Source organism: Molothrus ater, chromosome 5, assembly GCF_012460135.2.
Source record: "Molothrus ater isolate BHLD 08-10-18 breed brown headed cowbird chromosome 5, BPBGC_Mater_1.1, whole genome shotgun sequence".
Lineage (NCBI taxonomy): Eukaryota > Metazoa > Chordata > Aves > Passeriformes > Icteridae > Molothrus > Molothrus ater.
In genome coordinates, this window is record NC_050482.2 from 23,543,818 (window position 1) to 23,563,334 (window position 19,517).

Below are 19,517 nucleotides of genomic sequence, written 5' to 3' on the forward strand. Positions count from 1 at the left end.
AAACCATAGGAGTTGTGCAAATACATATTCTGCCTATTAGTGTTTAAGCACAGCAATGATACTCCAAAGATGCAATGGACAAATGTTATGATGAGCAGCTTCAACTGCATGTTCAAGAACTCTTTTGAAAGCCTCTTGTGCAGCTGCACAGTTTAGAAAACTAATACAATTAAGTAGATCAACTGAAGTTTTTCAGTCTGTCTACCAAATTTTACTTTTCAGAATTAAGAAGTGCTTGAAATCTCAAAAATCTCAAAAATTTAATGTTTTGCCAATTACCAAATGAAAATGACAAATAGCTAAGTAGAGCTATTTAAACGTCCTCAACTGACAGGCTAAATTTTGGTCTGAAGCTGCAGAAATATTAATGTCATCTGAAGAGCATTAATGAAGAGAATGTCAGTGGAATTTCAGCCAGAGTGGTGGTATCAACAGCAGTTCAAAGATTTTTCAGTGTGGCTTTTCAGAATTAATACTACTGTAATTTTAATTAATGGAGTTTCAGATTTGTTTTTAAAATTTATTTAAGTGAGCATACTCATAATTTGAAACTCCCTTATAGATATACCTTAAAATATGAGTTTTTAAAATATGTTTCTAGGTCACTTTTCTTCCACAGTCTCTGCTGCATTAGGTGCAAGTAATTTCATTGTTTCATTATCACATGTGAAATGTCTATTGATTTTACGCAGTTTTGCACCTTTGACTAAATTTTCCTCTTGTTCAAAATGCAATTTTCTTTCCTCCACTCCTGATGAACAGTTTTACCTTTCAGAGATGGAGAAGGGAGTAAAGTTGGGATTTTAGTGCTGACAAAGAAAATGGTTAAATGTTTGAGTATTCATATATAAGGTGTGTCCACCTTGTGAAAATATTAGGTTTTTGTAGTGATAAAACAAATGACTAGAGCAACTCAGTCTTCTGAAAAAACAGGCAATTCCTTCCATATTTTTTATTTCCTGTGTTGACTTTCAATGCAGTTAAGGTTAAGCAGGCAGGTCCTATCTGTCCTATAGGAATAATATTCTGGGAGGCTTACTGTCTTTTTATAGTCTATAAAATAACTCCTACCCATTATAGTTGCAAATATTCCTGATAGAGTCCAAAGCACACTCATCGCTGTGTAAATAATTTGTAAAATTCTGTGGAATAACTTTGAATAAATTTCATCCTGTGAGCTTGTTGTCCCTTTCCCCCTTCATTTTCTGCTCAGTATTTTTCTTCATGGCAATTTCTTTTGTAGCTTTTTACTAGTCTGCTTTCATGGTGAAAGTAATGGAACTATACCAGGCTGGTTTCTAAACTTCTCATCTGTCATACCCATTCCTGCAGCTTTATCAGCTGAAGTGTCTCTGTTACAGAGTACACTAGCAGCTCATTGGCAGTTGCAGGAAAACTAATCTCAGCCTTGAGTGAACACACCTAGTGATACACAAAACTCTGGGAGAAAAGTGTAGATTGTAGGAAAAAAGAGACAAAGACAAGCACCAGAAAGCCTACATAGTTGTAACACTTTTCTAAGCAGTATGCTTAATTTCTGAAACAGTTTATTTTTAAGTAGGATTTGTAGGTTTGGTTCGGTCGCAGCTGTGTAGCTCACTGCCTGCCACAAGTTGCCATCAGCTCTGAGATTCCCATTATTGTATCCACATCTCTTGGCCAAGACATTTTTGCCTGTGGCCTGTCACAGCTCAGGCTCAGCACAGCAGGTGGCTCACACCACTCTGCACCATCTTGGGGCACACTTGTGCTTAGTGACACTGACCTTTTATCGCAGATGCTGAGGAAGAAGGGATTTAACTCTCTTCTCCACAGGAAAAGTCCCACAATGATGTCATCAGGGTTGGTCAATGGCAGCTATTAACAATTTCCACTGTCTTCAGATGAAGTTGGCTCATATTTAGTATCATGTGCTTACTCCTTATGGGCACGAGACCAATGAATCCATCCCAAAGGACTTTACTTCCTATTACCTCTTTCTATATTACCATACTTATGAAGAAATCCCCCTTATGGGAATTCCTCAATAATTGTTGGTTGGGGTCCTTCAATCTTTCTTCTCTGCAGTGTTATCCTTACTTTTATTATCTTGCTGAGCCTTAACATAAGCAAACAGTGCACTTTGATGTATCTATTTTTAGCTATATTTCTCAGTATGTTCCACATCAAAGTTCTTTGTTATTCTCTTATCAGATTCTAGTACAATGTGAATAAATCCTGTAATAATTTTAACTTGCCTTGTGTTTTTTTATTCTTTGATTTAATGGATTCATTAGAAACACCCTCCAAACATGCTGATTTTTGTCCTTTTTCATCGCTTCCTTTCTACAATTTTTTTTTACATCTTCTTTGTTTTTACAGTCTCCCTTGCCTGCTCCAGATCATTTGAATTATTCATAGTTTTAATACCTTAAATATGTTTACCTGCTTACCTAGAAATATGACATTTTAGTACACTCCATGTCCGTTTTTTCAACTACTAACATGAGTTTTGCTTGTAGCTTCTGATGTAATACAAATTTTCAATCTGTCTTTTTCATAAATTGTAGTTCCTCACAGAACTATCTCCCTGTTGCAGTGTGATGCCATTTCCTGTTTCAGCTATCCCAGTAGTTTCCCAGGTGTGGCAATACCTTCTCCCTTCCCCTCCCCATTGCCTCCTTGCTAAGTGCTGTCAATCAATCTTATCATTCCAGCAGGGGCATGGTGTGATTGGCAAAAGTTCAAAAGATGCCCCTCAGCCCTGGGGTCATTGGCTCATCCAAGTGTCATTGTCCCTGAGTGTTCCGCCCCTCCCAGCTGGTTGGTGGCTCACCTGTCCCTTCCCTCCCCCTGCCCCCAAGCTTAAAAGGCACGGAGACCATGTGGTTGGCATTCTGTGGAGCTGTTAGAAGATTCAGATGTATGTGACTTTGGAATAAAACTCTGAATTAAACCCTCTGCAGAATCCATCTCCTTTTCCTCTTCACCTAGCCTGGAGCCTTTCCATCAGAGGTAAACTGAGTTTCTACCATGCCTGGACTTGTTCCGAGTGCCTGACTGCAACTTCCAGCCAGCCAAAAGGTGAAACACCACAGCTGCCGCCTTTGGCCCAGCAGCAGAGCCCAGGCACGTTCCACGTGGTAATATTGGGATTTTATTCCAATACCTTAACTTTAAATTTCTTTCAAATTTTGATATTCTAAAGAGAAATATTTTTGGTGTTGAATCTCTAATTCATCTGTTGTGCTGAAGACTGAAGGATATGAAGGGTATGTATCAGAGGTGGGCATGTAATGATCAGTTTAGGTGATTAAAGGCACATGTCCATGAACACAAAGGAGTCCAGAGGAGCAATGACAGGGAACTTCAACAACCTCATCAGAGCAAAGGGGGACCCTGAGGTGGCTCCTTGCCAGAAGAGTCACAGGAAAGCCTCAACCCATGGCCCCAGGGTGGCCAACAACCTAATCCTTCTATCAGAGGGAGGTGGTAACAGCCTTTGGAAATATGGGAGGCATTACTACATGTCAAGAACAGCCTTCTGCAATCAAAAGCAAAGAAAGTTTCAAAGAATCTGTCTTGTCCTCTAATTACACTCCATTTCTAACTATTTTCCCAGGTGCAGGGATCTCTGTCCAATGTGCATGTGTGTCTGGGGATTTTAGTGCAGCAGCAGGAGTCTCAGGGCCTGTGTGTCTGGGGTGGGAGCAACTGGAGAGATCACGAAAGGGATTAATTGTATTCAGGTGTGTGCTTCAGTGTGCAGTCAATGGTGTGCATCAAGATGGACTAGCCAATAAGTAGAAGAGGTTCAGCAGCTGGGTATCAGAGTGGCCCCAGAGTCTGGGCTGCATCCTGGTGAGACCAGGGAGTCTGAAAGTTGGCTACCTCAGGGACCAGAGGGTCCATGCCAGGTACTGGAGAAACCACAGAGTCTGAGGTGGCCATAGTTTAGCACCAAGGTGTGTTCATAATTTTGAACTAGGTAGTACAGCATGGCTTTCACATGTCTATGTGTGAGGCAGCTAGGCCAGGGGTCTAGGGCCAGCTAATGAACAAGCTGAGAGTGCAGGGATGGTTACTGGTGTGGTCTTGGAGGCTTCTATGTTCAGGTCCCAGCAGCTGGGAAGCTGGGATCCAGGGCAGTTACTGGGCAGCCTGAGTGCTTGAGCCCAGCTTCTGGAGGGCTGCAAGGTGCACGTGCCCATTTTCCAGTAACTGGCTGTAGAAGGGGCTAACAGCGAGCCTGTTAGCTAAAGGAGCAAGAAGAAGCTGAGAAGTAAGAAGAAGCTGATAAGGAGCTCTTTCTAAGGCTGTAACTAAGGAGACCAAGAGAAGAGAGATAAGAAAACCTTGCAGCTGGACAAAGTATTTTTAAAAAGTTAGTTGAAGTCACTATAACTTTTCACTAATAATTTTATGTTGACTTATTGTAGCCAATAGTTAAAGTAGAAGAAGCATAGACAATTAGAAAGTGTATAAAAGTCAGCCATGTTCAATAATAAAGAGTTGCCAGCTGAGTCTGCTTGTAGTCTCGTCTTTGTGTCGTGACAGCGACAACTGGCTTTCATTGTGATTAGCCAGAAAGGGGGACAGGATGAGTCCTTCTGTCCTGTTCATGGGTGCTGTGGTTTCTGTCTGTTTTGGTCTGCATGTACATGAGTGCCTACATGTGTGCATGTCCTGGGTATGTGTGTATATGTGTGCCTGTTGGGAAGCTGGTCTTGGAAGCACAAAGCTGCAGCTTCTTCCCTCTGTCAGGCTGCCAGATTAGGCAGCTCCTCAAACTATCATCTGAGAACAGCATGTTCTGAGTAGGATTTGCAAAAGCTCTTAGTGCATGGTTGAATGAATGGGAGATTTATCATTTGCTTGAACTGGCGTGGATTCCAACAAAGTAAGTCTTAAGAGCATAAACATTCCCTGAAACAAATAATTTTTCAAGGTTCTTTTTTTTACAAAAACACCTGTCTGTGAAAATATACTGTTTGTTCAAGATGTTCAGTCTCTCACATTTGCACCCTGTTCTGTTACACTATTTTGGACTTCTCAGACCTATTTTACAAGCTGTATATAACAGAAAAATTCTTTACTTACCGCAGCATATCTATGAAAACAATCAGTTCCTCTGTATTTTCCATTAACTCTTGACAAAAAGTATATACTAATTAAACAGGACAATAACAGGAGCTTAGTTATCTGTGGTTTTAACAGGAATTTTGATATTATTTACACTGTGTTTGTGCCATATAAATACCACTAGTATTCCTAGATATTCCAAGTTATATGTTTTCCTTTACTTTATCAGCTCTAGAGGATATATTGAGAAATGATATAAGGGTTTTTTTTCAGCAAAGATTAAAAAATAATTTCTCTCCATTCTCTGGAAAACATGAGAATTTTCTATTGAATCATAGGATCATAAAATATTTCAAATTGTGAGGCACTCATAAGGATAATGAAGTCCAACTCCCTGCTCCCCTCAGGACTGTCTAAAACTAGAAACTAAAAGCATCATCCAGTCGATCGTTGAGCCCTGGCAGGCTTGCTGCCATGACCACTTTCCTGGGGAGCCTGTTCCAGTGCTAACCAATCCTCAGAGGTGTTGGCATTGTTCAGTGCATCTGTAGATGATAAATCTAAACATGGAAAATCAAATTATATATTAATCAGATCTTTTACAGTGTTGAATATTGCAACACTCAGTTTGTCATTACTGACAGTTTTAAGAGGTACTTCTCATACTCTCTCTTCATGCACATATATATGCATGTATTCTCCTTGAGGATTATGGTACCCCAGATGATTTTTTAAATTCCTTATTTAACTATATAAGATGTCAGTCTAGTTGCAGGTATTCTTGGAGACTTCCATTTTCTGTCAAGGTAGCAGAGGCTTGGTATGTGAAAAAAACCTCCTAGTTCTAGAACCTCAAAACATAGGTTCAGAATACTTGTTTCAATAAAGGTTGTTTATGCTTTCCATTTATACTTTGAAATATGTATATAGCTACTGTGTATTTTTGTTCATTACTGGGAATAACTTTGCATGAAATAGTTATAAATCTGCCATTTAAACTTTGAAGTGCTTGAGGTATAGAATGTAAGAATTAATAATTTCTAACTGCAGTCTCAGAAGCAACAAATAGTGTTCTCCACCTTGAGTTACATTAATTTAAGTTCCCCAAAAGACTTCAGGAATATTTTATTGAATATTATTTTTTATTTCTACAGGTTTTTTTTAAAGACAGCCTATATTGAACATGTTTTGGTTATGTCCAATGTATTAGCATTTGGTCTACTTCTTATATTTTTAAGAATATATTTTTGAGTTCTACATTTGCAAATTACATATCTAGTAAGAAGTTATATTTCAATATAACAAAGAGAGTTAATATTTTCATTGTTGTAGCAATTTAGCAATCAATGTTTGTTAAAAATGTATATTATTTGAGAAACTAATTATTCATTAATGTTCAGAAGGTTCTCAAACTTCAAAAGTGTTATATGTCTCAGAAATTTCTAATGCCTCTTGAAGTGAAAATTTAAAAATACTTTTTGCATTAGTCACTCTCCTCAAAATTGAAACAAAAGTATCAAAAACTTGCCTGTTAATTTCTGACCTGAAGAGACAACTGAAGGAGCTCTTCCTTAGTTGCAAGGTTAACTTGTTCCAACGCTCTCAAATGTTCAGCTAATTCCACAGCACAGATGTTAACTGAGAAGATCAGGTCACATTATCAATACTCAGCTTTCCCTGTGGCACCCTTCACTTCCTCACTTTTAATCTGCGTATCCGGCTCCCCAGGAGCAGTCCAAGTGCAGGAGCACAGAGCTCCATGGTGTGTAATCTATGCCCAGGAAGGCTCACTCAGGCACCTTTGGCTCACAGCACAGCAGAAGGGAGCTGGGCCCAGTTAGCTGCAACTGGAACCAAAACATTATGTGAGAAATATTCTACTGAAGCAGAAGGTACTGAACGAGCCCCTCCCAGGCAGACCCAGCAGATTCACATCTGACTTCCTATTTAACTCATGTCCAGGGAGCATGCACAATCAGGAGTGCTGCCATAGCCTTGACAGCTCATGCAGGGCAATTAATGCAGGGGTTGTTATGGGATGGAGTGCAGAGGCGGCCAGAGCTGCTGCTCAGTGCTGCTGAAGTCAGTGCAGGGATGGTGGTGGGATGCCAAAGGATGCTGTCCCCTGCAGTCTGTGGATGTCAGAGGCCTGATTCCAGACTGCTCTCACAGAGTGGTGTTAAGGAGTAGCAAAACCCGCAGATTTTTACTATCAAGGGCATATAGGTGCATGCTGCAAAAAGAAGTTTAACAGCTACTCTATATACTTTAAATTTAGACATAAGGTGAAGAATTTGGAACAGGAAGGGTTCTCCTGAAGCATGAAGACCAGTCCCAGCTGTTATACCAGACAATTGCTTCATCACAATTCCTTTAACTAGCTTCAAGATAGAACTTAATAAGTTTATTAGGTTTGAATTCCTTCCCCCCCACCCCCACTTTCTCCCCCTTAAATGTCACTCCTCTGATGGTTAGAACTGTTATAATTTACAACCTAATTTAATTTATGGGCAAATTAAATTCATCATCTTCTTATGTCAACACCATCCTTTACCTAAAATAAGGCTTTTTTTTTACACTTAAGTTTATGCATGTAATGTGGGCTGTGGGAAAGTGATTTATCACCTCAGTTATATATTTTCTTATCCTTTGCTTTTCAGGTAAAAGAAGGAAACCCATTTTTCTTTTTCAAAATAGTCAGCCTTTTACCCACTTGCTTCTAGAAGCATTATTGTGTCAAATCTACCTCAGTATGAGTAAATATTTTCAAAACATGGGTGGCCAGTACTGCATACATCACTAATGCTTTCTGCATGTACTTATTTTTACACTTGCCACATCTGAAAATGCCTTTCCTGGATACCATACATATAAAACATAGATATTTTAAAATAGTGCTGAAAATTGGAGAAGATTGTTGTGGTGTGCTGCAATTCTCTTTGATAATCTCTGCTTGAATGTACTTTATAATCCTTGTCTTTGCATCCATTCTTTCTGAAAACAAGAATTCCTACATTTTTTAATGAAATTTCATGTGAAACAATGTCAAAAGCCTTACTAAAATCAAGATATTTGACATCCACTGTTCTTCCAGTGTTACCCTGTCAAAAAACCAAGATGGGTTTGACACTTCCTGATTTATGGCATACATGGCAGATCCATGTATGCTCTTACTTATCACCCTGTTCTCTTGTAGGAATTTACTGAATTGTTTGATAACTGTCGCAAGTATTTTTTTAGGAGCTGAAGTTCAGCTGTGGATTTATAAATACCCAGATCCTTCTATTTTTTGCTTCCAATATATGGGTACAACACATTTGCCTCTCATGTCACTGTTAAAAACTGCCAAGTCATTACATACAGTTTCTATTTCATCTTTACTGCCATCAAAGAAATAAACTTGTAGCCAGGACAGATATATTTAGAATCTGATGCAAAACTACCTGCCTGATAACACTGGGAAATGGGAGTGAGAAGCTAACAAAAAAACAAAGGATGTATTCAAGGACAGAGATTTCAGAAATGAGAGGTGTATGACAAAAATGTTCATTATTTTCCTTAAAATTACTATACAGGGAGATTTTCTAGCAAAACATTGTTTCAAATGGGGTGCCAGCATCTTACACATACATGATGAAATCAGTGCACCCCTGAAAATGTTAGCTGTAAATGAAAATATTAACCCTGTTAGAACAAGATTAACAAACCTTAGTGTTGCTACTGAAAGACACAAAATTTTAGCAATTCATCAGCAGTGCAATATAAAAATATTCTTACATTTGAAATAAGAAATAGCAGGCAGAGGTACATGTTAGATTGTTAATCACAAAGTCCTGAGTAGACATGTGAAGTGGACAGGAAATCTAACAGACTCATAGAGCAGTGGACAATTAATATCCTGCTTCACAGAGGTGAGTGGTGGCTGGCTAGCTTAGTGTTATACAACATGTTGTAAGCCAGTCAGCAACTGCTGTAATCACTAAAACACAGACTGCTAGAGTATGGTGCAATCAAAAATTTAGAAAAATGGATAGCAAGATCAAAAGCTTTCTGAAATGTCTGTGGTCTCATGTCTCACATTCTTGAAAAGTGAGATATTCTTTTATTCTGAGAACTAATAACTGGATATAATAAAGACTTCTAGACCAGCTAAAATCCACCATTTAAGTGATTTTTAGCTACTCTAAAAGTCAACCCAGCCTTAGGATTGTTGTGTTTTATGTTAATGAATCACTGGATAAAGTCGACAAACAAGTTTAGGTAGAAATTTGTGTCCACGATTCACTATCCCTTTGAGAGAATACAAACTACTTGTTTACCAACTCACACTACCTCTGAGTCAGTGAATTTTATATGATTTTCTTTTCTTATGGTATTTCGAAGAAGAAAAAAAAAGTTTAATCTTTTTATCATAGCTGTAGGACAGGACTAGACTTTGAATATTCTTGGCAGGACAGCTTGAGTCTGTTGTTTCTTGGGAAGATGAGATAGCCACAGTCAGTATGAAAGGCTGATGCCATACACACAAATTTTTATTGAAAACACTGGCTGCAATTTCATCCATGTTTACTACTTGCATTCAGAGAACATTCAATAGGTCAGTTCCCTCAAGAAACCTGAGGCAAGAAACCCTAGTATGTGGATCTAACTCTGATTGGGCTCAGGTGTGAGGTAAATTGTTGTGCTGTGCACAGAGGCTCAATTCTGAGTATTGATATGGGGAACTTGTGGCTGATGGCAGCAAATCAAAGGTCTTTTTCTGATTTGCAGTTGGTGTTTACCATTGCAATTAAATTCTAAAAGTCATATTGTGTGTAACCTTCAGTGAAAATAATCTTTCACTTACATTCTTCTACATATAAACAATTTAAGGTTGCCTGCAATCAAGAGACTTCACTAGTCTTGATGTAAGACTGATATCCCACTATAAAATTCATTTAGGCCAGCTGTATTTCTGCGACCAGCAACTGGAGTGGGGCAATGACTCAGGGCATCCATGTCCAGGTGCTGACAAGTGGAAAGATTGGAGCCCAGGATCAGCTACAGGTAGTCAGACACTGAAATGTTATGGTTTGTGGCTCAAACATTGTTATGAAGGACTTTTGTCCATTATGGCAAAACTGTGTAAAGAAGCTGCAACCACCAAAGCCCACCCTTCCCTGAAGAAACGTCCAAACTGAAACTTTAGATTATGAATTAAGCTACTTAAGGGAACTTGAGATAAAATAAAAGTGATACTATTGTCCAATCATCTCAGGTCTAGGGAGAAGAATACATCCACAAAAAAGCCAAACCCAGCAGCTGTCCTGGAAGTCATACCTGGCTGGGTTTGGAGTGGAGGAGGCCATAGACCACAGGCCTATCTGCTGAGGCCATGTCAGCATACACTGCCCCACAGCCTAGGGGAGAGAAGGAGAGTTTATGTGTGTGGCATAACTTGTGGTCAGAGGGAGTGAGCACCCATCCTCCCTTACACAAACTGGCTCAGCTGTAAAGCCCCCCACACTGGGAAGGCCGCATTCCGGGATTTGCATGTGAGGGGCAGCTGAAGAGGTGCTCATCAAAGACCCCCCTAGAGTGCTCCCCTGAGGGACTAGAGAGGGTCCCCTGAGGGTCCCCTAGAGACTCCTTCCCAAGGCCTTGCACCAGAGGACTGCCCATGATGCAAAGTGATGCCACAGATCCAGAGTCTGTGACAAGAGACTGTGCAACACTGCCCCTGCCCCAGGGGAGGTGCCTGGGCATTCCCACCTTCCCCAGATGTATATTAATTCACTGGACTCTATTTTTGGGGAGGCACCTTCACCACCAAGAAAACCTGATGGAGAAGATCAATAGGATGCTGTTAGGATCCACAGAGTGGTTATCATTTCTACCTAATCTGTCTCCGTCACTACATTTATCTCCCCACTTCTTTTCTATCTCTTTCATACACATTCACCTTTTTCATATTTGCTGTTTAATAAAATTCCTACTATTGACTTTGACTTATAGTCTTGTTTGCTCCTTAATTCAGGCAGAGGCATGACTCTAAAAATTTTAATAGCTGGATCCCAACACTGGGCAGGCCAAGTGAATGCAGGAGCTGGATGTACAATCCACATTGTACATATGAATATATATTCTCATCACTGGACCTCCATCCTGTCCAGCCAGAGAGGGAAGGAGGGTGTTGGTTCACCCGGTGTTTATGTGGGTGCTCTGTGGATATACACATGTATGCACATATATGTAAATAGCTATGTATGAAAGTATAGGTAGGATATAGATGGGCTCTGTGTGTGTGTACCTGCTTAGAATCTTCAGCCTTGCCACTGTTTAGACATAAGAACAGCATTGTAATGAAATAATTTTGTTTATTGCCTGTATGTTTAAATTGTTTTTCTCTTTAATAGACCAGTTAATTGTGGTTACATTGCTTGGCTAACCACTTTGTTCCCTAAAACAAAGAAAGTAAGTAACAAAACAAATAGAGCTTCAACTCTGTGTCTGCATTAAGAGAGTTGTCAAAATTTATTTTGTTTCTTATTTTTCAGACCAATAAATTTTGGAACAAAGTATTACTTGGCACCCAACAAAAACTTTTCATCTGTTCCTTTTATGCCCATCCTAAAGACTGTCTGTGTCTTTGTAACACAAGGAGGAAGAGAAAGAGTCCTTTATTTAGCTAATTTTTCAGCTGCATAAGTCAGTTTGACTTGTAATGATACTTTTATTGAATAAGAAAACCAATCTTTGAATTCCGCTGATGAGAAATTATATTTTGCTACATTTTCTACATTATTTTTTCCTATGTTATGCAGAACTAATAGAATTTAAGTAGAAGTCAATTATTTTCCAGTTTACTTCTATTATTTTGGAATGTATATTTTTGTTGAAAAAAGAGTCTGTATAATTTGTAATAATTTTTTCCCAGTAGATGAGTGACAATTCTTAATGTTATCTGAGGCTGCAGCTCAAATATTACAGGTCATTATGTTCATTCATACAGCTGTTTTAATTTGTATGTGCAATGATCACAATAGATTATATGGGAAGAGCAGGGACTGTATGGAATTCTCTGAACAAACTCAGATCACAAAGATGTCACGATTTGAGAGCCCAAGAGAACCAGTGCTGTAAGAAGAACTCAAGGAGTAATGTGTTATTACAGTAGCAAGTACATTCAAATGAAATTGGTGTTTGGTACAGCCACACGCCTTCACAGAGCAGCATGAACAAAGGCTGATGATGTCTCAACAGCCTGGAGGAACCAAGAACTTCCCTGAAAGAAGGTCCTTAAAACCATCCCACATGTTTCACATGTCCTTCTACAAACTGTTGGTAGATTTCAGCTATTTTGCATGTTAGTTTAATCATATAGGAGTATTAATATATGCTGATTTTTCAGGATAATTTCCTATATAATTATCCTTCCTTGGTTCAAAAATCAAACATTTTTCTTATATCCTCTATACACATTTATTTAATTTACTTTTTTTTGCTCATCTGAGCAGTTCATGATCTCAAGCTAATTGTTCATAAGCAAACCTTAATTGCCTCATTTTTCAAGCCATTGCTCAGCAATGCATTTAAAAACGAAATACCAGCTGATATCCATCTTCTGTATTCTGTTCAGTTTCCCTCTCTGAAAAAAAAATTGTTAACTCTGTTACACATCCGATTTTACACAAATCTGAACAGGCATGTTGTAAAAAATCTGTAAGCACTTGAATGTTTTCATTACCTATTGAGAAAAAATTTTCTCAATGAACACCACCATCTTTCTATTGTCTGATTTCAAAGGATGTGTCAAGCGCTGTTACACAATACAACAATAAACTAATTTTCTGTTCTTCATGCCAATAGATAGTGTAACTTATCTGCAAATAAAGTACAGTAAATCTAGTTCAAAGCAAGTTTCTTGTATCCATATGTATTTAAAGGAATCAAGCAGATAATGGGGTTTTGACTTCCTATTCTCCCAGAAATCTGAGACAAGGCTCTCTGGAACTTCTCAAGGAGTTTGTGTATGACTTTGCACTGGATGTGCGTGGTGAGGTGCTGGCCAGGGAGGAGAGGCTTGGGCTGCCCAGGGTGGACATGGATGGTTCCAGCCAGCTCCAGCCAACACACACAGGGCATAGAAGAGCCTCTCGGCCATAGTGACATCTCCTCTGTGATACTGTATTTGAGAAAGGGCAGAACACCAAACAGGGAGGGGAGGAGGGAGTAAAAGTAGTGTAAAACAGCACAAGAAACACCGAAGTCAGACAAGTGGGGTGAAGTTATTCCCTTCCACCAAAGGAAAACCTGATCTAGAGAAGGTTCTCCTGAAGCATTGCAGCCGTGGAAGAACTCACACTGAAGGAAAGGTATGATAAGATGGGAATGTCAGAGACAAACAGCTAAGTATAGACCATAGGGTGCCCTTCCTCATTTTTTGCTTGCTGAAGGGACTGAGGGTAACCTGCAGGGATAAAGAGAGGGATTGGAAATAAGGGGTGAAGTTAAACCTGGCAATGCAGGAGAAAAGGATTTTGACCTTGTGCATGACCTTACTGGACCTCATGAGGTTTCCATTGGCCCACTTCTTGAGCTAGTCTAGGTCCCTCTGGATGGCTTCCTGTCCTTTGGGCATATCAATTATACCACTCAACTTGGTAATATCAATACATCCATATGTGGATTTGAGAAGAAAGGAGAAATGTCTGTCTAAGTGTGTTTGTGAAGTCTGGCACAGTGTTTGCATCTGAGTTATCTGAAATTGGTTAGTTTTTCAGATAAAAACATTTTTATTGAACTAAAATTTGTATTTTAATACAATTAAAATTAAAAAAAAATCTTATTCTTGTAAAGTATTTTCTAAAATTATTGAAGGATGTATCTTTTTTACTTCAGAGGCTGGGGGAAAAAATGTGAACTCCTTTCCCTTCTTCTCTCCCTCCCGCTCTCCCTCCCTCCCTGCCTCCCAATCACCCTTAACTAGTATAGAGCTATAGAACTCTCCAGGGAGTCACTCCTACCTCTAAAATAGTTCAACCCCTTCCCTTAAAAATGGAAAGAATAGGATAATTGTCATCCTAGAAACCTTTTCTATGCACAGATGGGCTAGATTTGCCCTTACATGAATTTTTTCATCCTTGATGTCAATGCAGTTAATCATTCTCCTACCCACTATTGCAAGACCCAAGTTATTTTTAATGGATTGTACTTTCTACTTCTTAGTAGTAACTATTCAAAAACAATGTTCCTTGAAGTACTTAGAATTGCTAGCAGTGAGTGGAAGATTCAAGAATAGGACTTGTCTTAGTCAATATTCTGAAACAATGTCCTTTCTTTTTCTCCTACTTCTTTTTATTTTGACAAACACACAGTTTAGCATATTTACATGTTACTGAAATGGCAATTAGCATGCAGTTAGTTCCTGTATTGGAGAGTTGAACTAAAGGTCTTTGGTGTAAATAGAAATGGTACAATTAATGCCAATGGACAAAGAGCAATTGCATAGAGCAGAGGGAAAAGACAAGCCTGACAAATGTACTAAAATTTAAAGAAATCCAGCTTGGTTGCTATGCTTTGTCTACCAGGCAGACAGAATTAATTCCACTGCTGTCAGTTTGGCACTTTGTAGTGGTGTTTTGTTCACTTCTGAAAAGGAAAAAGAAGAAAATATACTTTAATGAGTGTCTGCTGTGTTGTTAAATTAGAGGTAGTTATCTTATAATGGAATTTGTATTATTTTGGTAATGGTCGTCATTTAAGTTCTGTTACCCATCTTTCTGCATGTTGCTTCTATAAGTATTTTTGACATGTATCCAAGAGGACCATGTTCTAGAAATTCCTCTAAAACCAAATAAAGGTTTAATTTCCATTAAAGAGAATTAAATACAGGTTGGAAAGAAAACCTCAACATGCCAACAAAACACTTTAGCTCCTTCCAGAAGAACATGTAATTATTATGCATCTGAAAAAGAAATAAGGATTATTATTGAAGAACACACTCATACAACATATCTCTTACAGCAAGAAAAAGAAGCATATGCAGGAATAAATTTCTGCATGAACTGTAACAATAATTTGAGATCTGATGATTAAAGGAATGGGAAGAAACCTGATAATTACAGGGTATTCAGATAGTAAAGACAGATGTATTTTATTCAAACAACATGTTTTTTCAAAATTTTAAGATTTTTGAAAACATTTAGAGGAAATAGAGAAATTGATGGTACATATTTACCATGAAATTTGTAATGCCATAATACTGACTCAGCTATCTCAATATAAAGCTGATCAAGTTGGCTTGTGCAAACTTACCAAGGCTAAGCATCTGTAGGCTCATGGGCACCATCATGGTCTGCAGAGTCACTGTCAAGCACCCGGTCGGAGCAGATGAGACTCTCTATGTTAGCCATCCACATCCTGGTGCCATCTCCTCCTGTGCCAGCTCTGCTGCAAAGTAAGTAGTACTTTCCTGCTTCCAGACCTCCACCAAAATGTGATTGTGAAGATTATTTTTTTAAAACACTCTCAGGGACAAGACAGCAATGAAATAAAGATAAGACCAGAGTAGTCGAAAGATATCTAAACAACCACAGATAACTCATAGAGAAGGTCAGGAAGTACATAGCTTTTTGGAAAAGCAATAAAAGTTTCCACTCAAAATCCAGTCTCAAAACATCTACATGACTTTAGGTTTCATTCTGTCCTTTCAAGATCTTTGGGTCTTTGCAGAGTCCTTCCTTCTACTCCCTTTCATTTTTACAAGTATCATTGTGAAGACTTTCCTTTTGTAAAGTTCTGGATTTCTCAGTCAAGTGATTATTCACAGATTTGAGAGACTTGAAGTCTTTCAGCAGGTGTTCTGTTGCTGCAACATAATCTTCCCTGAGAAAACCCTGTTTCTGCTTCCAGCTTAGTCATTGAGATAAGGGGCTGCAATTTCAGAAGTAACAACAATGTTTTGTTATTAGCTCTCTGCTAATAATCTCTCCAACCCCAGAGAAAAATTGACAAACAGAGAAACATCCTCAGTGGAAATCCTTCTATACCCCAGTGAAAGCATTTTATATACAGAATGCACACACACACAAAAAAAGAAAGATAGTATGCATATATTAGAATCTATCATGTAATCTATTAAAAACTCATTAGAATACAAATTCTAATTTCTTCGATAAAAAATTTCCAATACTAAATCTTGCCAATATAGATAGCAAGCAATCTGTCACACTCGTTCTAAGAAAACCAATACATGAATCACAGAGGAAAAGACCTTTAAGTTTGATCACATTTCTTAACAGAAGGTATTACAAACTGACTTCATACTTCACCTGTCATATCTATGGCATTTCTAAAATCCTAAATAAATTATTTCAATTTTAAGTAGTGTCATGATTTTCTAAACATATAAATGAGCCATAAATTTTGACAGACACAAAATCATCAATGCTAGAAGTCTTTTTAGGAAAAGCACTACTGAGTGTAGTAGAATGATTTTTTTTTTTCAGAATTTCAATTATTTAAAGCCAAGGTAGTCCCATGAGATGCAGAATGAGTGACAGCTGATTTCCTGCACACTATTTTTAGGTCTCCTTAATAAGTCCCATGGTGCTATACTGGGCTAGCTGTATCTTTTATTTTTTAGTGTTCCTGTGTTAGGATGTATAACTGGTACCTCAGAGAAAATACGTGTTGATTTTCTTCTTGGCATTATTCCATGGGCCAAATTCATACCTGCTTTTCCTTATTTTGGTCTCCACCTTCTACTCACCTTTAAATTTCTAAAAAAGGTGTAAAAATCTTTTGTCTCTGAGATTTCTACCTCTTGATTTGCTTAGAAATTGCCCAAATAAATTATATAGGGAGGTACACAGTCAGAGCAACTCAATATACTTAATTTTCTTAATAAATCAGACATCAAGACTCCACAGCTGATTCTTTCTCAAAATATTGCCTCATATTGTTAGTTTCTGAATTTCAGTTTATCCAGAATAAGGACCCAAAAAAGAGACCAAGACCAACTTACTGTTTCAGAACTGTGGCAAATAGTACTGCTCTTTTTTACTTTTTTGTTGGTCAGAGAATTTTACCCTTTTTTAAACTCCACCCATTCCCTCCACCGTGGTACCATTTTGGTTAATTTATGCGGAAAGCTACCAGATATTCCAGAAGCAATTGGTTTTTAGCAGTATGATCTGGCATTTCTGATGGCTATATTAGAAAAAACTGATCTTAGTTCAAAGATGCACAATCATTTCTTCACTGCTTTCAAATTATTTCCTTCTAAGTTTAGTTTGAGTATAAGAGAACATGAACTCTAACTAAACTCAGCTCAGTTTAGTGCTATCACATGTTCTTTGCATTCTATCTTGTCAAATATCAAGGCAAAGTACTTCAGTAAAAGTTCAAACATGCTGGAAAAATGAACAACTTGCTAGAATTGGCGAATTAATTTTCAAAGAAAAATTTGGAAATAGCCTTGGAAAAAAACAACAGTGGTGTGTGGCTTATGCATGGTATGAAACAAAAGCAAAAGTTGACCTTAAATGATCATAAATTGCATAAGTAAAACTGGAAAAGGCAGAATTTTAAAGTGAGTCTTTGGAATGCAGAGCTTGCACATCCATTTTTCTAAGCAGGATTTTACCTTTCATATGCTCTTTTCTTTATATCTTTCGAATACCTTTGGAAATGCAGCTGATTCTGTGCTCTGAAGATTATCATATTTTGTATTAGGAAAGCTACTTACAGTCTTTTTAGGCCATTCTCTCTAATTCATGTTCATCTCTTTCATAGAGCTTTGAGGACAGAATGGCAGAAAGACAGCTAATTCTACGTGTCTTTCTTTTTTCTTTCAGTATTTGAAAGAAAGAATTCTTGGTCCCTGATTTAGATATTTGCTTGTCATTTCTATGTGTCTGTTTTCAGGAAGTATTGTACAGACTTGTAATCTTTACAATCTTCAGAATAATGAGGATTTAAAGGATTGTTCTACATTTAAAGTCTAGATAACATGTTCTTATTTTTTCTTTCTGGCAGAAAAAGAAACAAAGATTAAAAAAAAGAGTGAAGATTTTATCCGAATAGTCCTTTAATCTTCTCTTTATAAAGAAGAAAAAAAAAAACCAAAACACCTTAACTACTTCTTTCTCCTTTTTTTATCTCAGGAAGAAAAAATGACTATAAAATCCTACTATTCAAAAGATACTTTCACATATTTAAGAAGCCTAAAAGACAATCTATACAATATTCCTTTCTGGCAATCTACACTCTGAAAGGTTAAATCATTTTTTTCTTTTAAATTTGGAAAGATGATGTTTGCTTTCTACTCTTGTTAGATGGAGTAAACATAGTTAGACTGGGATTGTCATAACAGGCTTTCTTAACTGCCCTTCAACATCATTGCATTCCCATCACATCTTGATGATACAGAAAATCGTGATCCCTCTCACCACACTTTCTAGCATAAATTCTGCACTAAGTTTTCTTTGAATAGAGATTTGTATGAATAAGAGAACAATATGGTTCCCATACTTGCATTATCTCACTAAACACTGAGCCTTGCCCCTGTGATATCTGAGTATACAAACATGTGTACAACATTTTATGCAAACATGTGGGTGTCATTGTATTAAATAGTATCTGTTCAAATATTTCAATAGCTGAACCTTAAGAGGGGGTAAAAAAATCTGGTTTTCCACATCTAAGCCCTGATGATGTACAACACATTTGATGCATTTGATGCAACACATATGAAATTGCATTTTTTTAACTTCTTGGGGTACACCTCCTCATCTCAGCTCACACGCTCAGAGATGACTCCATGAGCCAAGTTTGGCAGGAGGGCATAATAAGGACAGTCACCTTAACTATGAACTATTAAAGCAAAAAAGTTGTTACTCCTGAGAGAATCACAAATATTTTATGCTGGGTGAGTTATTGGACTTAGAAAAACATTTTTTTTTTTATTTTCAACCTGTTGGAGTCATAGAGATAAAAAATTTTAAGAGTAAAATTCAAGACATGGTATCTTAGCTAATCTTTGCCCACGATTCTCCAATGGTCATGACCACATAGCTTCACCCTTCCAGCAGACTTGAACTAAATCACTGTCAGGAGCTCTAAAAAGTGTCAAACAATAATTAATTTTGCACTGATATGTAATCAATTTTGCTGTGAAATCAAGTTAGTGCACCAAGCGGTTTTTGGGGACCGTGAGCCAACAGCACTGACACAGTAGGCACTGCATTGTTTTTCCACGAATAGAAAAGAAAATTTATTATAGTTTATGATAAGAAAAATCATTATGGGAAATAATAGAAAATCCTAATCTCATCATTCCTGTATGCAACAGGAAAATACTTTTATTTTTGGATATTTTTGTTTCACTGAATTGTGAAGAACGTTTTGTTTTGGTAAAAGACTAGATAAATTCACTGAATGATTGGTTTTAAATAATTAACACCTGTTAATTA